This window comes from Rhinatrema bivittatum, chromosome 17, assembly GCF_901001135.1.
Source record: "Rhinatrema bivittatum chromosome 17, aRhiBiv1.1, whole genome shotgun sequence".
NCBI lineage: Eukaryota > Metazoa > Chordata > Amphibia > Gymnophiona > Rhinatrematidae > Rhinatrema > Rhinatrema bivittatum.
Genome location: NC_042631.1, coordinates 1,484,974 through 1,509,284, shown reverse-complemented (window position 1 = coordinate 1,509,284; position 24,311 = coordinate 1,484,974). Strand labels below are relative to the sequence as shown.

Sequence of the window (24,311 nt, the reverse complement as noted above, 5' to 3'; positions counted from 1 at the left end):
GTTCCTCTATAGGGATGAAAACACCTGGATCCTCTAGTATTACCTTTCATGTTAAAAGAGCATGGCGTCTGCTTCTTATCCTCTGTCAAAAGAGGAACCAGGAATTTGCTCCACTTACTGGCCAATTTTTCCAACTCACTCCCAAATAAAAGTAAGCCTTTAAAGGACAATTTGGTAAGGTTAGCCTTGGAGGTCGCATAGGCCGACCAGTTTCTCAGCCTAATTGACGCCTGGCTGCTACAATGGAAGCCACTCCTCTGGTTGAAGAGCGGACCAAATCACAGCCTGCATCTGCCAAAAAAGCAGCAGCTGGCTCCATAACTGCCCCGGAGTTCAACCCAGAGTCATCGACCTCCTGAGAGAGCAGTAAACAAGATCAAGCCACTAAAGAACAACAAGAAGTGATCTGCAAGGTCATTGTCACTGCATCAAATGCTTGCTTAAGGATGGTCTCAATCCTTCTATCATGAGCATCCTTCAAGGACTCACTTCCTTCCACGGGAATAGTGGTCCACTTGGAGAATACACACACAAGTGCATCTATCTTTGCAAAATGCAAACACTCTCTTGCCACTGGATCCAAAGGGTACAGGCCTTCCAAAACCTGACTCCTTTGAAATTAACCTCTGGGGCGCCCCACTCAAGATCAATTAATTCTTGAATGGCTTCCATCACAGGGAAAAAAACAAGAGGCCTTACGCAAGGAAACCAAAATGGGATTTTTCTTCAGCTCAGTCACAGCGTCTGCGCCAGGAACTCTGAGCATTTTCAAGGTCTGAGAAATCAAAGCTGACAGTTCATCTTTATGAAAGAACCATAGCATAGTTCTATATGGTTCTAATCCTGGAGGAATTTCACTATTCTCAAGGAAATCAGGATCGGCATCATCATCTGTGTCATTCGGACCTCCATCATGAAATCCCGCTGCTGTACTAGCAGTACTCAAGCGCTTAACAGTAGGTCCTGGCAAGGTTCCTACCTGTGACTCTGCTCTGGGAATATTAGAGAGGGTTGAAGATTGTGCCTGGAGAAAGGATTGCAATCCCTGGAAAAAATCGACCCACGAAAATGTAGAAGCATCCAATCCAGGATGTACTTGAGGTGTACACAGAGCTACCATCTCCTGCTGAGGAACCAGTTAGGGAAGTTCCAAAATCAGGCACCCCACCTGAGCCATCTGTACCCAGGCCTATATCCGGCTGGGAAGAGCCAGGCTTAGTGAAATCAGAGGAAGGCAATTCTCCCTGAGCCTCCAAACAGCGCTGGCACAAGTTAGTGGACACTCCTGGCTGAGATGCTTAGGCTTCTTAGGCATATGCGCCATCATGGCTGACAGTGAGCTTAAGCGGTTGCTGGAAGCATGCATTTAGATGTTTTGGTGGGGGGGGGGGGGGGGGGTTTGGACATCCAGAAACATTAGTTGTCCAAAAACTAAGCACCATAAAAACAATTTAAGCTCACAATGTAACTTGAGTGCACAGGTAAGCGTGCGGCCACTTAAGGCGCTGCTTAACTTAGACGCATGGAATACAAGATCTGACTAAACGTCCAAAAGCTGGATGAACAACCTGGATGCTCAGCTAGACGAACACACCAAACAATCCTGTAGAGGGCAGCCTAAGAAATGCGCACAAAATGCCACTGCAGCCTACCACACAGTGCACAGCAAAAAAGCCTCAGAGCAGGGCCTAGCCTACAGAGGCTGCTCAACGCGCCAGGTGGACCACATCCCTCAACCTCCCATAGAGCGAGATGAACGTCGGAATGGCGCACCAAGCACAGAGACCGGGAAAACAGGAAAAAGCCCTACGTTACAAAAGCCTCCTTTTACGTCTCTATAAATATATATATATTATTTTATTATTTTTTTTAATTTACCTGAGCTCAGACTTACTTGGCTAAGTACAGATTTGCTCTCCAGCTGCCTTTCAGCCGGCTGAAAAAACAGCTACTGGTCCAAGGCACCCATCTGAGGGCCCACGGAAATCACCTCAAGAATTCTCAACTGGGGGAGGGACCTTTTGGTATCACCGCAAGCGAGCAGGGCAATGTAATATCCTCAATTCTCTTTTTACAAAATGAAGCAATCCCCAGTAAGGAGATGCAAGTCCACCACCTGCTGCAGTTGGAGAATACTGGCAGGATGATGTCACTACAGGGGTGTATATATACTGTGACATCAGTTTGCTCAGTCTCCATCTGCTGGTAGAGGTGCATAACCCACTTGTTCCGGATTCATCTGACTGGACGCTAAGAAATAACGCACTTTCATCCATGTAGTCAGAGCCAATAACTAGGATGTCAGAGATTTCCATCCCTCTACATGATCACAGAGATGGGAATATGTGCAATTTTATGAGATGTTGAACAGTGAGGCACTATAGCCATGGTGAGGCCAAAACAGGGCTATCAAGATCATTTGACTCTTCTACTTTCTGAAATGCTTTGATTATTAGTTGAATTAGGGGAAAAGTATACAGCAGTCTTTGATTCCATGGAATTGAGTAGGAGTCTGCAGTCAGATTGATCTCCATTGGCTGCCTGGAGCAGTATGTTGGAAGTTTGTTGTTAAATTGTGATGCAAATAGATATGTGATCTGGATGCACCAGAGATGCAACAGTTCCTGAGCTACTTTATCATAAACAATATTTCTACTATCTTATTTTCTCTCCCCAGAGGATAGACAGCTTGAAAATGGTTTCTTTGAGAAACTTTCCACTTCTAAATCTTGTAGGATTCCTGACAAAGGTTGCAGGATCTGTCCATCTCTGTTTGTTGATATAGAACATGGCCATTTGGTTGTCTGTTTGAATTAAGACTATTTTGATCTGTAACCAGGGACTAAATACTTTGAGAGCATTGGCTCTCAAAGTATTTTTCTATTAGCAACCAGGTTTCTTGTAATTGAAATGAGCAACACAATCTTGATTTGAAGCATCTGTGGTTACTATTTCCTGAAACTGAAGTTGGTAAAAAAAAAAACCAAAAAAAAACCTGACCTCTGCATTGGTTGGAAGGATTTACTCACCATGTCAGAGAACTGTTGACAGCGGTGACCTGGAATGTGAATATAAGCGTCTTTGAGATCTAGGATAGATAACCAATAGTTGATCTCCAGTTAAAAGAGGATGATACGTACAGAGTTCATCTTGAACTTTCCTTTCTTGAGATGTTTGTTGAAGTTTCTGAGATCCAAAATTCTGAGATTTCTGAAGCCCTTCTATTTTGGAATTAGGAAATACTTGGAATAGAAACCTTTTCCTGAGATGGAACAAGTTCTACTGCATTGGCTGAGAGGAAAGTTGATAGCTCCTGCTGCAGATGGTCAAATTTGCTGATGATACAAAATTATTCAAAGTTATTAAATCACAAGAGGACTGTGAGAAATTGCAAGCGGACCTTGCGAGACTGGGCGTCCAAATGTCAGACGGCTTTTAATGTGGATAAGTGAAAAGTGAGGCACATAGGGAAGATGAACCCTAATTATAGCAACATGATGCAAGGTTCCACATTGGAAGTTACCACCCAGGAAAAAGATCTAGGTGTCATCGTGAATAATATTTTGTAATTCTCTGCCCAGTGTGCAGCGATGGCCAAAAAGGTAAATAGAATGCTAGGAATTATTAGGACAGGAGTGGAGAATAAAACAAAGAATATCATAATGCCTCTGTATTGCTCCATGGTGCAATCACACCTTAAATACTGTTTGCAGTTTCAGTCACTGCATCTCAAAAAAGATATAGTGGAATTAGAAAAGATACAGAGAAGGGCAAGCAAAATGATAAAGGTAATGGAATGATTCCCTTATGAGGAAAGGCTAGAGGTTAGGACTTCAGTTGGGAGAAGAGAGAACCAAGGGGAAATATGATAGCAGCATAGTAATGACGGCAGAAAAGAACCAAATGGTCCATCTAGTCTGCCCAGCAAGCTAACCATGGTAATATCTACCGTGCTGTGTTGGTCACCCCATGTTTCTCTTGAGGGTAATCCGTGCATTTACCTCCAGTCCTTATGATAAGTGTAGAAATAGTTACAATAAAAAACTAAGCAGCTGTCAAACCCAACAGGAATTTTACAATCATGGAATTCTCTAATTTCTCATGGGAGAATATCTTCTTGCTTATCTCCATTAATGTCCTTATGGAATAACTGTCACTTTCCTCAACATATGAATAGGTCCAATGTTTTCTTGGCTCTGTGAGCAAGGTATAAGTCTTGTAGGTCAATTGTTCCATAGGGGGAAATTCCTTTCACTCCGGCAACTGGAGGAGAAATTAGGGTGTTTTCCGATCCCAGTTTTAGGTATCTCCAGCTACAGAGGACCCTTCGATCTGATAAAGATATGCCTGCCTTTGGTAGAAGTTTAAAACCTTTGAAAGAGCTAATTCTTGGGAAGACTAGCAATAGAGAATTGATTTAAAAAATGTATCAGTTGTTACTTAAGGCAGAAGGGGATCTATCGGTATTCTTAAAACATGCTAGGGTACTATCTTGGATAAAGAAATTACTGAAGAGCAATGGGATCACATGGTTTGGTGCCTCTATAATGGTAATTTAGTGTGTATGACCACCAAAGAAAATTGATATAAACTACTGTGCCACTAATATTATAGCCCCATAAGATGAAACTTTGAGATTCTTTCCCTTCCTTTCCCCTCCCCCCCCATTAGCAAACCTCCCTTCCCATGCGCTAGTTTCGCTCTAATAGTGCATACTGCTACTGTTCCTAGTTATGTTATGTTATATTATCCAAGTTGTTCACTCCCTTGTTCATTGTAAGACATATGTTGTCATTGTTTTCTACTTGTTATAATGTAAACTGGAGTGATAAGTAATTCTGTTACCTGAACTTCGGTATAAAAAAAGTTTTAAATAAAATAAATAAATAAATTCTGACTTTGGCTGGAGGGGTTGTGGCGAGGCAGGCTCCTTGATTCACATGTGGTGCATATGCCCCCAGATAACAATATATTGGAAAAAGGTTATATCATAGTTACATGATATCACCAAGGTCTCACTTCTATTTGACTCAGCTATAATTTTAATGGGTTTGCCTGTCCCAGGTCTCAGCTCTTCCCATTCGAGGGATATCCCTTTAGTGATTCATTTGTTGGTGGCTGCAAGGTGAAATATTGCCAAAAAATGGAAGTCTGCGGATATGCCAACTCTCTGGATTCAGACTGTGTAGAAGGTCTTCTCAATGAAGATCTGCATTGTTTATGCTTGGGATAAATATCATAATATTCACGAATTTGGAACCCTTTCATATTGTATGTGGGTAAAAGGTTGACTTCATCCTCCTCACCTCTCAATATCGGACCTGTTCACTAATTTTTCTTAAGGACTTATCACTTGGGTTGTTAGTCTGTATTCCTTATAATTCTGATTTGATTTGTTAGCCTTTTGGTTGGACCTCATTTCTATTTATAAATAGTTCAGTATTCACATACTGTAAGCTTACCTGTTAATGTATTCACCTTACAAGTCTTTTGCCTAGGCACTGTCAGGTTAATTTTAAAAGGAACGTCTGTATGCTCATAAACATGCAATCAGAGATATGCAGCAATTCTAAATCGTGTGCACAAGTATGTGCATATCATTTAAAATACCCCTCTCTATAGTGTATTCGGGCCACAGGAACAATTTCAGGAATACTATAAGACTTCGCTAACTTGGTTCAGGTGCAATTATTTATTTACAATGTGTCAAAAGTGCATAAATCAAAGTAATAGCTTACCTTGCATCAGGCACACATATTAGGTAGACTTACAGCATACGGGTATCCCATGAGGTCCTACCAGCTCTCCTGAGGCCTGCAACCTTCTGCCTTAAGGAGGCCTGGGTTAAAAGCCTGAACCAGGCTCCTTAAGGTAGAATGAGGGAGACGACAGTATACTGTCACACCGTCCCCTGCAGATCGGCTTTGTCAGGTCGAGCGTCCAGACGTGCCTCGGGTACTACCCAGAAGTATCTCCATACAGATGCAAAATTGAGATAATCTCGACCCAGGATTACTGGGTATGGGAGTTCAGGGAGGACACTCGCTTCTAGTCTAGCTTATCCTGCGGCAGTCATCAAGAGAATGTGTGAGGTTGTTCGTCCCCATGTTCAGGTTAATGTCTCTTTCCTCTTACAGTTCATGTGACCTTGACACAGTAAGTCCTGGCGAATGAGCATTTTGCTACAATTGGAATTCACCAAGGTCTGGGTAGAAGCTCCCTTCATTTCTACCTGGATTATAAAATACTTGTCATGTATGCGGGACATCCACAAAATTGCAGCTATGGAGTTTTGACTACTTGTGATCCCAAGCACGTTCCCACATGTCATTAACATTCTGGGGCTCTGTCCACGTTCTTTGCTCCTTCTCGCATTGCTCCGCTAACTTGAATTTGCACTCCAGATCATCAAGCCAAGGACATTCTTCCTTTGCATGACCTTCTGTTTTACAGAAAGCACACTCCCATAGAGCCGATCAGGTATCTGACCTACCAGGATCATTTAAAGACTCTTCAGTTTCCAGCTGCCTATATGGACAGCAGTCTTCTTCATGCCCTTTCTCTGCTTAAAGGGCACAAAAAGAGAGGGTCTGCAAAACCCCATTTCTGGGCTGCTTCCATCTCTCCGGATTCCCCTTTTTCTTTTGAGTTGCGGGTCATTGCTGCTTCAGAGTATTATTTTTAAGTATGCTTATTTCTTCCTCGGGCATTGGCAAGTCACCAGGCTAACTTCCATAGGTTCACTTCAGCCATACAGACTGTCCCTTGCCCAGTGTCCTTTCTGTCCACAGAAAGAGATTTCTGGGGCACTCCCCGGACTGTAGGGCTGCTCATCAGAACTGCTGCCTATAGTATTCTGGGGAATACCCCACTCTCTTTAGTATAGTGGCCCTGACGTCCTCATAGGAAGCCTTCCCATTTGGATTTGCGACCTGGAACGCCACGTGACTTTTGCCTGTGAGCAAATTAGCCAAGTAAGTTGTCCAGTTGGTCTCTGGCCAGGCTGACAAGAGGACAGTCCTTTCAAAGTACTTTAGAAAGCCCCCCAGGTCCTCTCCTCCCTTCATCTTAAAGAGGATATGTAAAGGTAAAGGTGCCTGAGGGATTCTGGACATAAGTCACTTGCAACACCTCAGCTAGCTGAGTTAAGACTGCATTTTGTTGCATTAATTAGTCTTGTAGCCACTATTTATGTCTGTACAGCATTTTGCAACTGTTGCTGTCCTGTGGACAGGACCTGTAATACCTGCTCCATTTTATCTCCCTTTGGGACCAGCTCCCAAACGGATAACTCACACGAGGCAGAGAAAACAAAAAACACCTGCTGGCCTGTCCGATCCTAACTTAACACTTTACCCCTGACTGATCAGGCAGGGATAGCCTCATTGGCCTATGTTGTAGAAATTGAAGTCAGAAGGCTCCAGGAAAAAAACTCTGCAAGCAGTCTTTCTTTTCTTCTTCTTGAAGGCTGTGGGTTTTTACTTGTGCTTTCCACTTAAGCAAAAAAAAATCCCTGACACCACGTGCAGCGTATTCAGGCTGGCTGCAGCCACAGGAACAGTTTCAGGAATACCACACGACTTCACTAACTTGGTTTGGGTGCAATTATTTATTTACAGTGGGTCAAAAGTACATAAATCAAAGTAATAGCTCACCTTGCACCAGGCACACTTATTAGGTAGACATACAGCATACGGATATCCCGTGTGGTCCTACCAGCTCTCCTGAGGCCTCTCAAGCTCTCTGGGCCTGGGCTCTTATTACAGGCTGAAGGGAAAGCACAGTTGCTTACCTGTAACAGGTGTTCTCCTAGGACAGCAGGATGTTAGTCCTCACATGTGGGTGACATCATCCAATGGAGCCCGGCATGGAAAATGTTTGTTTGGCTTCGGTTCCTGATTCCAGCGTGTTCCTGTGCTCCTGTTCCTGTCCTTCGCTTCCACTCCAGCTCCCCGTTACGGATCCTGCCTGTTCCTCTCCCTGGTCTTCTCCTACAGACGGTTTCCCTGACTCTTGACCTTGGACTGGCTTCGGACCCTCCTTTCGCTCTCGACCGCGGATCAGCATTCAGACCTTCTTCTGGCCTTCTAACCAGCAACGGCCGATCCTTTTCTCCTGCCACCTTCCATCACCTCAGGGGCCCACCTAAGTCCAGCCGGTCCCGGCACCCAAAGGCTCAACCCGCGGGGAACGGGATTGGTATTGGTGAAGTTCCAGCCAGCCCCTGTCTTCGTCACCTCCGCCTCCTGTCGTCAGGAACCTGTAGCAGGCCTACCTCCCAGGTAGCGTCAATCCCAACACACACCAAGGGTCCACACTTCCACCAGGATCGTAATAGAAACCTACCTGCTTTCTTCCCCACCCTAAGCTTATGCTCCCACAGAAATTCATGTAGGAAGATATGGTTCAAAATAACCATATCAGAGTTTAACAAGCATGATTCTGTAATGCAGACACTATCAACCTTCACATCACTTAAGAAATTAAGTATAATATTATGCACTGATTGAGTATTCACCAACCCCAAGGCTATTCTATTGATGAGGTTGCCTAACAGCCCCAACCAAACTTCATTCAGGGTAGACTGTCCTAGACCCAACTTCTACAGAATAATTAATTGTTATTTTTGTTTGGAAATGTAATGTCCCTTCCTCATGATGAATCTCTGTTATTAAAATAACAGGACTTAAAGCATAAGTGAGTAAAGGAATTTGACTGGCTGCATGATAGGTTTATGATGATTTACACTGAAAGCACAATACAAGTTTTTGATGGTTTAAATATTATTCATTTAAATTCAGAGTTCATTATTCAATTCCATAAATAAATCTGACCTTCCCTGAAATATTACTGAACATTTAGAAATACCACATGTACAATGACAAAAGCACACTACACCTGCACAGTAAAAATGACTCACCAAACTGGAAAGTTTTCCAGTCAGTTCTCCAGTTCCCCCCTGCAACAAGAGACAAAAATAGAGTTGTTAAAACAGAGAACAATCTGGGCTAGAAACACAAGAAACTGTGGGCCTAACGGCCTTGCAGTTTACCACTTCTCTCTCCCTCCTCCTCCTCCTCCTCACCACCAAAAAAACCCCATTGAACTTAAAAAAAAACAACTCAACAACAACCAAACCCAGCTATGTTATCAACTACAGACAGCAAATAGAAAGAGAAAAGCAAAGCCAGGCAGAACGTAAAGCATTTTCAGTACAACTGAGTGGAAATGCCAGAACCTGTCTTTTTCTTTCTTTACTAACAGTGGCATGGATAGGAAAAATGATTATTAATTTATCTCAACAACTGACCTTCACTTTTTCTCCTGGGTTTATATGATACAATGGCAATGGAATAACAAACTGTTGCAACTGCTTCCTATTTGACATGTGTACTTCTTGCTTTTGGATTAAAACACCTTTTCCAGTTAACCACATGAACCTCTGAAATTAATTCTCAACTAAACTAAATGCAAATAATTAATTTCACTTGGGCTTTTAAAACTATACATGGAAATTAATTACCATGCTTGCTATTAATTTACTCTACAAAATGTTTATCAGAGCAGTTAGGAGCACACTAACTTTTGTTTTTTTCTACTAACCACAAAAAATAATTTTGGTTTCACACAGTGAACATACATTTATTTTTATTTATTAAAGGCTTTTATATACCGACTTTCTTGATACAAATCAAATCAACTCGGTTTACATCGAACTAAGCAGTAACTATAACCAACCAATCAACAAGAGACAATTTGAAGGAGCATAAAGTTACATTATAACAAGGATGCCTTAACTGGGAGTAGGAAATAAGAAAGGGAGAACGAAGATAGAGTACTATATACAAGAGAGTATGTGAGGGAGGCAAGGAGCCGTCCTCATGATAACTTGTAAGCGTGATTTAGCGTTTATTTATTTACATAATTGCTGGAACAATTCTAAGTCAGGCTGTTGGACTAGTGGTGGGGAAGGCTCGGCAGAACAGCCATGTCTTTAGTTTCTTTTTAAAAGTTAGTAGACAAGTTTCCTGCCTGAGGTCCAGAGGCATGGCGTTCCAGATGGAGGGACCTGTGATAGAGAATGTCCGGTCTCTGATGTTTGAGTGGTGCACAACTTTGATAGGAGGAACATGTAAGGATCCCTTGTAGGCATCCCTTAAGGGTCTGGCCGTCGAGTGCAATTTGAGAGGGTGTAGCATATCAAGAGGGGTCTGATGGTGAATATATTTGTGGATAATTGTGAGTGATTTATGGAGAATCCTGAAGTTTACTGGGAGCCAGTGAAGATCTTTTAGAATGGGAGAGATATGCGCTCTCCGATTGGTATTCGTCAAAATTCTCGCCGTTGCATTTTGGAGCAACTGGAAGGGGTTTTATAGTAGAAGCCGGGAGACCTTGCAAAATGGAATTGCAGTAGTCGATCTTGGAAAACAGAATGGCTTGGAGGACAGATCTGAAATCATAATGGAATAGGAGCGGTTTGAGTTTTTTGAGTACTTGTAACTTGTAGAAGCACTCCTTTGTAGTGTGTTTTATAAATTGCTTTAGGTTCAAGTGACTATCAATAATGACTCCAAGATCTCTAGCGTGGGATATTTGTATGTTAGCTTGCAGCTGGTGTTGGAAGGGACTGCCTTCTGGAGTGATTAGCAATAGTTCTGTCTTGGAAGTGTTGAGCACCAGGTTGAGGGTTGAGCACCAGGTTGAAGGTTGAGCACCAGGACTGGCTTTAAATATTATGAATATTGATATGAAAATCAGTTTATGAAACGCCATCTTTTCCTGCTAATTGCATCTATTGCTGTTGCAATTGGAAGGTCAAACTAGAAATGAAAAGGAGTACGTCAAAATCCTTGGTATAACAAACAAAATCAGATCAGGAATTATTTTGATTTGATTTTTAGAATTGCAGAGGTCTGGTAACTTTTGGAGATACTTGCACAAAACTCAGTGTTAAAATATCTTCCCCTGCTGAATGCATAAATTGGACTGAGGGAGGCATTCCGGAGGCAGGACAAAACTTTAGCCAGTAAGTGCACATATTGAGCAAGCTGAGGCTAAAATTATGCACACAAGTCTGGTTGGAAAAATCACTGTACTAACTTTATCTGCATATATAATCAGAAGCAGACTTATCTGGGTAATTCCCACTGAATATCCATGTGTAACTTTACCTGGATAAATTTGCCAGTTGCTGGCTCTGAAATTTGACTTCAAAATATTATTGTTGTTTAGATAATAAACAATACAAATCCTACAGAGGATCTAAAGTGTTGATTTTTTTTCTTTAAAATGTTTTTATTGGATCTTAATGTTCATAAGAGGTGCTGGATTGACAACACTGGAAATTGAATTCTCCTGATCACCCACAAAGCAATGCTGACAGCAACAATGCAAGTTTCACCACACTGTCCTGCATATTTGTCTAAAGTAAATCTTCTTCAAGAGCAGCCAGCCTCTAAAGATGAGAGAGCAATTCAGTCTCAATGCCCAAGGAATCCTTGGCTTTTCTATTGGTACTGCTGATCTCAGTCACATATGGTAACAGTTTTAATGACATGCGCTAGGAACAGAACAGAGATCACCAGCAAGTTTCAGTAACAAACATTACATGAATAAGGAACTGGATGTGGATGGAGCTTATATGAGGGCATTAAAGAAGCAAAGGATGTAACAGTTGAGTCATATGTTATTAATAATTAATCTATGGAGAAAGGAGTAATACTGAAAGTAAATGTGATGCCTTTCTAAATAAAGGGAAATTGTTTGAGATAAAGTATTGTTTCTTCTTATGATGTTCCTATGGGCTTGATCTTAGGATTGCTCATTGTTTACCCAATGAGTCATTTATGGAACCATGCACCATGTTTGCCATAGCACCTGCATGTGTCAAAAGCACAATTATGCCAGGTTCTGAAAGGAATTATGGTCCATTGTTTGAGAGGCATGGACTATAATTCCTTCTGGAACCCGGCATAATTGTTCTCTGTCGCTGTGATATCTGGGTTAAATGAATGGGGGGAGGGGGTACAAGAAGAAACCTGTGGAGGTATGAATGAAGGCTCATAGTACCACAGTCCCAGTATGGGGCCAATTCTGTTGAGTTAGAAGCTTAAATAAGCAAGAGGAAGCTGCCAGACATCCAAAATATTTTAAAAAATCAAAGGAAATATCTTTTGCAGAATAAGTATTAAAGCTCTGCATGAGTCTCCATTAGATCTGTTGCGTCAGAGGTGGACCCTTGGGCTGAGGTGGGGTTGACGCAACCCGTAGGCAGGGCCCCACGGGTCCCCACCGTCAGCAAGTGGAGTGAGCTGAAGCTGGAGGCCACTGGAGCTTCACCTATACCAGCCCTCATTCCACTCGGGTACAGCCTTTGGGTGCCGGGACCGGCAGGACTTAGGTGGGCCTCAGTGTTAATTAAGGATAGAACTTGTTCAGCCCAGAGATGGCGTAGTCCTATCCTGGATAGGATTCGGTATGGGAACTTGGGCGTCAATGGAACAAGAGGTAGCTGGTGGCGTCCAAGCAAAGGGAGGCCTAAGCCTTGTAAATCCACATCCAGAGAATAGGCACAGAGAGGCGACATTGACAGGCTAGGAACAGAGCCGGCAGCAAGTAGAAGTTGTGGCAAGCGGCATAGACTCTGGACACAGGAGAGTCTATAGCGTAGTCGTTCAAAGCAATGGTAGGGGCACAGAGAAGGCAGGTGTAGTCAATCAAGGCAATGGTCAGAGCACAGAGAAGGCAGGTGTGGTCAGGCGTGGCAGAGGTCCGGGGTTGGAGAGAAGCTGAAGAGTGGTCAGGCATAGAGGAGATCCGGGGCTGGAGAGAAGCTGAAGAATAGTCAGGCGTAGTGGAGGTCCGGGGCTGGAGAGAAGCTGAAGAGTAGTCAGGCGTTGAAGAGGTCCGGGGCTGGAGAGAAGCTGAAGAGTAGTCAGGAGTAGCGGAGGTCAAATCCAAGAATCAGTCCAACACATAGACGAACAGGTACAAGTAGAACAGGAAACAGGAATCACAGGAAACAGGAACACCATGAAGACACAATTCGGAGATCAGCAATGAGTACTCGGAATACGAGGAGACCTGTTGCAAAGGCAACACTACTGAGCGAAGCCTGAGCCTTTATATGCTGAAGAGTCTGACGTCAGCATCCGGGTCCGCGGCCAGGTTCCTGCCGCGGGCTCTTTAAAAGGAGGGGGCACGGCGCTGATGGCGGCGTCTCTCCACGGGCCACGCGGAGAGGCCTGACGAGCAGGGACATCTTGGCTGGCAACAATGGGTAGCGAGGCAGGACCGGAGGCACTGGAAGGAACCCAAGGTTGGAGCTGGTGGCCCCTCGCCACCAGCGAAGAGGAGCCAGGCCCTGGAATCCGTCTGAGAAGGTGAGAGGGCCGTGCTGAGGGGCTGCTGCAGGCGGTGCGCGTAACAAGATCTAATTGAGGTAACTCTTATTGTGGTAGATAATAAAAATCAGACATTCCTAGCTCATTCATATCAATAGGTAAACAGGTAGCTAAAAGATCTACAGCAGAAATGGGTGTCTAGCACATTTGGAAGAAGGCAGAATTTGATGGACAAGTGATTTTATTCAGTTTTTCCTAATTCAGGACTTTGAAAAATGTATAGCCAAAAGTTGTTCCCTCAACTTCAGCAAATAATAATAATCATATCATATGTTTACAAAACTCGACCTAGAGGTCCTGTATATCTCTATAGAACTGAATGCAATTTTTTACATAAAACTTGCCATACTTGGTCAGACCAAGGGTCCATCAAGCCTGTGTCCTGTTTCCAACAGTGGCCAATCCAGGTCACAAGTACCTGGCAGGATTCCAAGGGTATATAGATTCCATACTGCTTATCCCAAGAATAAACAGTGGAAATTTGCAATGGTTAATGGACCTTTCCTCTCAATAACGGTAGGTATGAAGGTAAGGAAAGGAACACAATACTCAATATGCTGATGAAACTTCCCTTAAATATGAATAGAGATAACTGCCATCATAATAGGCACTCATGGTTTTACACCTTCACTGCCTTATCATAGAAACATAGAAATGACGGCAAAAAAGGACCAAATGGTCCATCCAGTCTGCTCAGCAAGCTTATAGTAGTATCTGCTATATCGTGCAGGTTTTGCCCATGCTTAACAGATTCCCAGACTGTAAGTCAGGGCCCTCACTGGTTGCTGTTTGAATCCAATTCCCCATTACCCCTTGCTGCTGAAGCAGAGAGCAATGTTGGAGTTGCTTCAAAAGTATCAGGCTTATTATTTAAGGGTAGTAATCGCCGCATCAGCACGTTACCCCCTATTCTTATTTGTTTCCCCAGACCGTAGAAGTCGGGACCCTCGTGGTTGCTGTCTGAATTCAATTTCCCTTTTCCCCTGCCATTGAAGCAGAGAGCAATGATGGAGTTGCATCAACAGTTTGAAGGCTTATTGGTTAAGGGTAGTAACCACCACACCAGCAAGTTTACCCCATGCACTCATTTCTTCATTTCCATCCTGTAGTCTAAGTTGACTTAAATTAGCCACTGCTATTACTAGCAACGGTAACATGGAATAGACTCAGTTTTTGGGTACTTGCCAGGTTCTTATGGCCTGGATTGGCCACTGTTGGAAACAGGATGCTGGGTTTGATGGACCCTTGGTCTGACCCAGTATGGCATGTTCTTAGTCTTTAGGGATTCACATTTTTCATCCCTTGCCCTTTTGAATTCTTTCCCTGTTTTTTGTCTTCACCACCTCCTCCGGAAGGGCATTCCAGGCAACCACCTCACTCTCCTTGAAGAAATATTTTCTGACATTGGTTCTCAGATGTCCTTCCTGGAGTTTCATTTCGTGACCCCTAGTTCTACTGATTTTCTTTTCAACAGAAAAAGTTTGATGTTTGCACATCATTAAAACCTTTCAGGTATCTGAAAGTCTGTATCGTATTTCCCCTGCACCTCCTCTCTTCCAGGGTATACATATTCAGCTCCTTTACCTTCTCCTCATAGGTCTTCTCATCACCCTTCTCTGGACCACCTCCATCCTGTCTTTGCCCCTTTTGAGATACGGACTCCAGAACTGAACACAGTACTCCAAGCATGCTCACTTGTGCAAATATTTTTGTGAGTTTTTTTATGTATTTAAAACATTTCAAAGTTTTATTGAAGTCCCATGCCCCAATATGGTCCGTGTTTCTGCACCAGGGGGTCTTTGATCTTCTCATGCTGATAATATACCACATTTCTTCTAGTAGTTGGCTTTTAAGTTGGGTAAGCTGAAGTACTATTTTGATGTCACTATGAAGCTGATATACTAAGGAGTGCTGAGTTTTATAGGAGAATCACAATTGTTCACATGTAATATTTCTACCAGGACTCACGGGTGCCGGGGCATGGGATTTCACTAAAACACTGAGATAAATTTTAAATGCATAAAAAAATTCACAAAAATATTTGCAGAAATAAGCATGCCTAATGATTATTGATAAGGCAATGAAGATCTAAAACCGTGATTATGATGGCAATCTTTATTCGTATTTAAGGGAAGTTTCATCAGCATATTATGGACTTTTCCTCCAGGAACTTGTCCAAATTGTTTTTAAATGCAGCTACACTAAAAACTTTCATCACATCCTCTAGCAACAGATTTTAGAGCTTTATTAAGCATTGAGTAAAATATATTTTCTCTTATTGGTTCAGATCATACCTAAGTAACAGATATTACCAAGTTCAAATAAAAAACGCATAGTCAGAGAAAATAAATCTAGTAACTGGCGTACCACAAGGATCAGCACTCTCAGCTACACTCTTTAATATCTACCTACTTCCACTGTGCCATCTCCTAGCTGGACTGGGTATCATACACTACATATACGCCAATGATATTCAGATTTTACTACCAATCGAAGACTCACTGGAAAAAACACTAAAACTAGCAATCATGTACCTTGACATTATTAAACAGTTACTAAACCAAATGGAGCTAGTCATCAACATAGAGAAAACTGAATTCCTCCATCTTGAACAAAAAAACATGACAGTCATCCAATCCCTGGTCCTACTAAAAAACAATCAGAAAATTGGAATAGCCGAGAAAGTACGGAACCTCGGTGTAATAATAGACACAGAACTTAGCCTCAAACAACACATATCATTAAAAGTCAAAGAAGGATATGCCAAACTAATGGTCCTCAGGAAACTTAAACCGTTACTAAATCAAACTAACTTCCGAACTGTCCTACAAGCTTTAATATTTGCCAGCACTGATTACTGTAATGCCTTACTATTAGGATTACTGTACACGACATTAAGACCACTCCAAATACTCCAAAACTCAGCTGCAAGAGTTTTGACAGGAAAAAGAAAAAGAGACCATATAACTGAAACACTAGCTGATCTACACTGGCTGCCAATTGAATACAGGGTAAAATATAAAACCCTTTGCACTATACATAAACTAATCCATGACGAAAAGCTGAATGGCTAAACACAGCATTCCCGGCCCTGTCCCTAACAGAAACCTGAGATCCGCCAACAAAGCCCTCCTAACCATCCCCTCAGTAAAAACTGCAAAACTAACTCAATTCAGAGAAAGAGGACTATCATTGGCCGGACCGTTACTATGGAACACCATGCCCATAGAGATAAGACTACAGAGAGATTTCAAGACTTTCAAAAAGAGCTTAAAGACATGGCTCTTTAGAGAAGCCTTTCCACAAAGAGAGCGAGAAAGAGAAAAACGCTGAAAGCTGTACACATAAAATCTTCATACAGCACTAGCACATTATATGTATGTATGTCATAGTTTTGTCTATTGCACCTTTTAAATTAAATGTATAATTTAAAAGTCTTCATCTTAAATCACAGGTCAGATTAATCATCACTAAACTCTTAGCCATTACTATGAAACAATGTTACCGAGATCATCAGGCACCTCCATTACTAATAATAGGAACAGTTGCATGTACAATTTACTATATGTGCCTATATGTAAACCGTTGTGACGGTATTCTACTAAATGACGGTATAGAAAAGATTTGAAATAAATAAATAAATGTATTACCCAGTAACTTCATTCTGTGTCCCCTGGACTTTGTACTTTTTGAAAGAGTAAACAACTGAGTAATGTTTACTTGTTCCATTCCACTCATTATTTTATAAATTTCTATCATATTTCCCCTCAGCCGTCTCTTCTCCAAACTGAAGAGTCCTAACCTCTAGCCTTTCTTCATAGAGGAATTGTTCCATCCCCTTTATCATCTTGTCGCCCTTCTCTGTACCTTTTTTAATTCTGCTCTATCTTTTTTGACATGTAATAACCAGAACTGCATACAATACTCAAGATGAGGTCTCATCATGGAGCAAAAAAAGAGGCATTATGATATTCTCTGTTTTATTCTCCATTCCTTATAGGCCAGTCCCCACGTGTAGTCACATAATACATTATCATTTTCATTAAAATACCATCAGCCCTTCCCCAAATATACTTTCTTGGTTTTTTCCCACTATCTTCTATGTTATATTAAGAGTTCCCCAGAAAATAACCAGGTTAAAGCTGGCAGGTTGGGCCTTCTTGGTACCATCCAGCAATGTCATAAGAAAACAAGGGGCAGGTAAAAGAAACTCAACCTGCAGTAGCTCCAAGGCAAGCCATGGAATAATAGGGTTTGAACCAGCAGGTTATAACTCAACAAAAAGCAATAGGGTTGATGTTGTTGGTAGCTAAGTATATTCAGGATGATCAGACAACAGCTCCACTAGTTTAATATGCATGTATAAAGTTTGTGAAGTTAATGTGCTAGTGTGTAACGTGTGGCAGAATAAGCACAAGCATGTAATATTAAGAATGAAAGGAACATGAGAATTAGATTAGGTTGAGAGATGCTGTGAATATTGTTTAGCTAATGTACAAATTATGGCCAACCAAACTGTGCTTTAAAAAAAGCACTGCAATCCCCAGAGGGAAACTGGCACTGATCTTTTTAAAGCAGCTTTTGCATGTAAAAGTATAGACAGGCCTTAAATATAGGGGAACATTAATAATCTTTGGGTGATGGTGTGACAGATTAAAAGAAGGTGGTTTATTTAAGTAAAATGTTTTTTTTGTCCCCAAGCACAAAAACTGTATTAAAAGTGTCAAAATCACTTGTATAAGAAGTAATGCAGGGCTGTAGCAGTATTCTGGCCCATACGTATGCAAGCCTCAAGCAAAAGTAACTATATTTGTGTCTGATGGCTGCTGGAGCAGAATAAAAGGTGTGTATTTGAGTAAATGTGTTTCTATAGGCAGAGTGGAGGGCGTTAATGGAGCATCTCTAATGACTTTTTCCTGAGTGAACCAAGTATTTTTCAGGCTGTGACAAATATTCTCTTTATATGCTAAATATCTCATTAATATCCTTTTTTTCTACAAGTACTATTCAACCAAACCCAAATTTCCCATTAATTTCCCGCCAGATTAAAAAAAACTGGGGTGAACTGTCCCCTATAAAGTAATAGCCTATCAGATAGTAAAGAGTTTTGCTATGAGATAAATTTGAACACATGGAATAATTTGCAAAGACATTTATGCACATAAAACCTGGCGGAGTTGTAGCAGAGTCTGCACTTACACGCATACTTAAAAAATGTATATGCACAAGTTACAATCCTGCAAAAAGTGAATCTCTGTATGTACCTGGGCAGTTACCAGCAAATTTTCAAAGAAAACTTATGCGCACAAGTTTACTTTGAAAATCCTCAGTAAAGTTAGTGTATACAGTAAAAATCATACATCAATGAAAACAATAAGTATTTCAATGCATAAGAAAATCAACATAAAATCATACAATAAGCAATGAATAAAATTATCAAATACTAAAAATTACTATATTCTAACCAATTAAACTACTGAAAAGGAATAGTAACCATGCTTTGAGTGGCTTATAAAAAATGCAAAGAAGATTAATATTTCTATGATATAATGAAAGAAAATTCCAAAATTTGGGGACTGTCAAACTATTAAAATACAATTCCTTATGAGGTCCATATTCAGAAGCATGTAGTTGGATAACTCTGAAGCTATCTGGCTAAATGAAGATCTGGGTACTAATCCGGCTAAATTCTTGCGGGATAATATGTTATCCCGCAAGAATTTAGCCGGTTAAGTTAGGGGCATTCTGGAGGCATAACTGGGAACAGTTAAATTAGCCGGATAAGTTATCACACTAACGCCAATATTCATTGTTAGCCAGATAACTTATCCGGCTAACTGTAGTTGGCCCGTAGACCTGTCCTAAAGTTAGCTGGACAAACTTATCTGGCAAATTCTAAAATAGCTGGATATATTCAGTGGTGCTGCCATGCAGTTAAATATATAGGATAAATTAGACAAATAAGTTTATCCAGCCAGCCAGTCGAGCTGAACAGCAGCTGAATATGGACCTCTATAAGTCTAACTTCTCAAAACACAGGGATGCAAAGTAAATCCATTTGAGATTATATTAATGTTCTGGCTGGAGAATAATGAACAATTCTGTCAGTCAAATAAGAAGGAACCATACCATGAAGAACTTTAAACAGAATAACTTCTATCTTAAACTACAGGTGGCAGTGAACAGGAAGTCAATGAAGATGTCTGAGCATTGGGGAAACAGACTCAGTCATTTTAAGAGCACATATAAGTCCAGCAATTTACCAATGTTTGTCACCTCATCGTATAGCCCCCCTGACTTCGATATCTCACATTTATCAGTATCTGCCACCATCTACTTACAGCCCCCCCTGACATTAATATCACACATTTTTGTGTGTATATAAGTTAAAGAAGATAAATGTACTTAAAGAACATTAATATTTATGCATATAATATAAAGAAGAATATTGTATTGTCTCCTAATTATAATTGCACCCCCATTCTTAGTCCCCCCACTCAGTAGCTCCTGTTTATTGTTTTTCCCTCCCCCCAGTTTCATAATCAGTTCCACTGTAAAGCCTTTGTGGCTGCATTTTTTGTTTAATGGTAACCGATGTGATGTTATTAACAAATGTCGGTATATAAAAATGTTAAATACATAAATAAATAAATAAAGTCTTGCCACACTTTTATGAACCAACTGTAAATTAAATAAAACCTTTTTTGGTAATCCAAATCATCTGGAGTAAAAAGTGTACACATATGTTGTAATACTCACAAATGAAAATATGTACCTTTTTCTGTAGTTGATATTTGGAACTGTATTGAAAAATCTGAATCAAGTAAAATGGCAAGATCACAAATTGTCTTACTGCAAATCAAACTTTGTCCATTCAATTGAGAAGTAAGCGCAGGGAGCACTTCAATGCAACCCAACCGCAATATTCCAATTTTCTTGAAATTAAGTTTAAGACTATTTACTTTGCACCAGGATAAAATTTCAGACAGACAATATTTAACCCTCTGTAGTTCCTCTAAGCCATTAGATTCAATGGGAAACAGAAGTTGCACATCATCTGCATATACAAAATAAACTGCCAATACAAAAATATTAATCAAAGTAGGAGAAATTATTGAACTCTGTGGACCTCCAAATAAAGATTCAGACATAAATCGCCCATTACAACTACCTAAGGACTGCCATAGAGATGAATGAAAGTACTAACACACATTCCCAGTGATCCCAGCTGTTTTGAATTGGTTGACCAACAAAACACGGACAACCAAGTGAAAGGCAGCAGAGAAGCCATGCAATATCAGCATAATCCCTTTACCTCCATTCAATAAATGGTCAGCACAGTTTCAGTGGTATGACTTTCAAAAAAACTTGATTGAAAGTTTTCCAATAAGGCAACAGATGTCACAAGATCCTGGAGTTATAATAGAGTTATCCAAGATTTTACTCACAAAAGAAAGATTGGCCACAGGGCGATTATCAATTATTTTAGAGTCCAAACATTCTGGGTTTTATTTTTTGTTTTGTTTTTTAAGGAGAAACACTGCAATCTTCTTAAAAGATTTAAAGACTGATTTAGAAAGTATTTACATACTTAAAATTGGATTTTATACATGTAAATACACTTTACCCATGTAAGTGAGCTTTTGCAAATTGCTATAATACATTCCATTGAATTGTCCATAGGATATTCACATGTAAGTGCACTTTACTCACATAAATGGCTTTTTAAACTTGCTATGATAGTATGTTACATTTACGTGTAACTCTTTTTCAAACTACCTCCTTAGGAAATACCCTGTTACTAATGAAGTGTTTATCACAAATAAAAGCCTTTGCAGCAGCATGCCATCAGCTTTCTTCACAAACAGAACTGGACACTATTCTAATTTGGAATGAGTAGGACAAACTTGCCCTAGAATCAATTTTAAGGAAGCAAGGTATACTAAATTAAAGACTTCACATTTACAGCTACCACAGATTTAGCTACATTCTCAGCTTCAATAGCTCCCTCAACCATTTCTGTTGCAGGAACAATAACCTGCAAAAGCTCTTCAATTAATTCTTGTCTAATATTAAAAACTCTTTCTCTGGAAATGTTGAGTAAACATCACATAAAGATAAGGAAAACTCCAATTTAGTATGATGTTTATATGATCATTCGACTAAACAATGAAAACAGGTCCCTTGGTCTATTAGCTGATTTATCCAGTCTTCTAGTTACTGTCAATTGTTTTTAGCATTCTTAATTTCTGAAGAATAATTAGCATGGTACTCCTTAAAAGCTGATCTAATAGAGTCACTTATGCTTACACCATTGGCGTTCCATTTCCTTAATTCCCTTTTCATATATTTGAGTTCTTTTGAATTTCAGGGTGCTGGCTGTTTCCCACCTTGTAATGACTTGGTTCTAAGAGGGATTGATCTATGCACATAGATAACAGCTTATCTTCCAAATATGAGGCCATTTCTGAAACATTAGTATCCAGATAAATATCCGGAATCAGACCTAAAAGATCAATAAATTCAGACACAGATGGGAAACAACTTCAGATGTTGTCCACATGTGTAGCCCATTTATCCTGCTTGTCCATAAGAATGTTTAGATATAAACTACTTTTCCTATTTACATCAATCCCACTGCAATCCAAGACACATAATAAAATTTGTTCTAATTAAAATTTTTAATGAAACATTTTCTTCTAATTAAACTTTTTCACAAATAAACGCTAAAGATTAGCAGTTTAGTGCATCCTTACTAAATAACATCGTTCTTGGAATATACCAATAATCTAGCATCATATGATATGCACTCTCTTAATTCAATAACTACCGATAAATTTTAGGCACTGATGCAGAGATTCTCATCAACAAAAAAAGAACAAAGTCCTGTTGCCAGTATAAAGTCACTATAGCAATGGAAAATACAAACCAACCCAAATGGAAAGGCCATTGACCAACAAGAATGTTTATTTCAAAATATATATAATATGTAGTTTTGTTAATCCTCCTTCAGCCATCAGGCAAATAAATACTGCATTATAGGAAAAGAAAGAAAATGAGAAACCTAAAGCAGATGTAAAATTACAAAAACATTTTAGGTACGAACACCGCATACACACTAAGAAGTTATGCAATAAATTTTAGCATGCATGTTGCTAAAATTAATAATCTATGCAAAAATGCCTTATTATACATGTTAAAAGGATAAACATACAAATAAAAGAAAATCATATACAAATGATGGGTTAGCAAGCTCATACTAAATAGTATGATATACTCATCCCCCATGCTATTTAGCAAGAGCTTGCTAATATGAAGTTATTACTATCTGCTGGGTATGTTAACTTACTAACAAGAGCATGATATTTTTTTTAAATATCTTTTTAAGCGCATTAGGAAGAATTATTAGAGATCAAGGCTTCATTGACTATATTTAAGCTGATGACTTACAGATATTGGCTCCATTGGGTAAGGACCCAGAGAAAGGCTATAAGAATTTGGGGCAAAGTGTTGCTTCTTTGAGACTTGGTTTAAAAATAATTGTCTGGTGTTAAATGCCTCTAAAACTGAGGTATTACATCTGGGATACTCTAATTTGGTTAAACCACTAAAGTTGAAAGATGTGGGAGCACTGAGAGGAGAGGATCACCTTGCTGGTGGCTGAAAGAAATCAGTAAGTTTTTGTTTGGGACATTGTCTTTTTTAAAAGTATTGGGGCAAAGTTAACTATTTGGGAATATTATTTAGTGTGTTTGTGCTTTTAATAGTCAGTAAGGCAGCGAATAAACAGAAGTTAGACTGTATTTTTAAATAGTCAGTCAGTAAGGCAGCTACTAAGCAGAAGTTAGTGTTTGTATATTAAAAGAAAATAAATAAACAATAAGCTAGGAGCAGTGAATACCTAAGTAAAAAGGTTGAAAAGTTCAGTTACTCACCTTGGAAAGGTGTTGAGGTAGTGTGATTTAGTTTGATTAGGTACCAACATTGGTTAATCAAGAAAGCACTGAGTCACTCTGGCTGACTAACTGAAGTTAGACTGTTTGTATTTCCCAACGCACCGACCCCCCCCCCCCCCAGCTCATCCTTTAATTTATAGGCAGGTGCCACTTAAGAAAAAAACAAACAAAAAACAACCTTATTGAGAATTTGATCATTCCCCTGTAGGCCACTACTAGACATATAAGGGCAAATTTTATAATCTGCACACACAAATGTATGCTCAATTTTATAACATGCACGCGCAGCCGCACGCATATTATAAAATCCAGGGTCGGCACGCACAAGGGGTGCACGCCGAGCCCTAGGGGAGCCCCGATGGCTTTCCCCGTTCCCTCCGAAATCGGAGCGGCCTCGGAGGGAACTTTCCTTCCACTCCCCCCCACCTTCCCCTCCCTTCCCCTATCTAACCCACCCCCCAGCCCTACCTAAATCCCCCCCTACCTTTATTTCAGGAGTTATGCCTGCCTAACTGGCGTGCCGGCCAGCTGCCATCTCCCGGCACAACCGCTGTACCGGAGGACTCTGTCCCGCCCCGGACCGGCACCCCGCCCATTTTTCAAAGCACTGGGACATATGCGCGTCCCGGGGCTTGCGCATGTCGCCAAGCCTATGCAAAATAGGCTCGGTGCGAGCGGGAGCAGGAGGCCGCCAATGAAGAGTGGGTGACTCGCCAGAATGATGGCTACTGCCTGGACACAATACCCTTATTCAATAAACATACACATGGTTACTGTGACTCCAACATCACTCTAAGCTTCAACAGCAAGAGGAAATGTGGAAAAAAGGATTTGCACTCACAAAGCCGGGAGTAGCTGGCTTGTTACGGCGGTTACTACCCCAAACCAAATGTGCCTGATACTTCACTTTCGATGCACATCCAGCATAGCTCTCTGCTCCAACGGCAGG

At 40.6% G+C, this 24,311-nt stretch overlaps 1 protein-coding gene across 2 annotated transcripts in view; it reads right to left on the bottom strand.

The window, feature by feature from the left end:
* PHF21A (PHD finger protein 21A) overlaps positions 1-24,311 on the bottom strand; it is a 191,203-nt gene that overhangs the window by 127,846 nt on the left and 39,046 nt on the right. For both annotated transcript variants that reach the window (XM_029582144.1, XM_029582145.1), the window contains exon 2: positions 8,921-8,959. The gene's annotated coding sequence lies outside the window, so the exon portion shown is untranslated. The remainder of the gene's footprint in view (positions 1-8,920; positions 8,960-24,311) is intronic.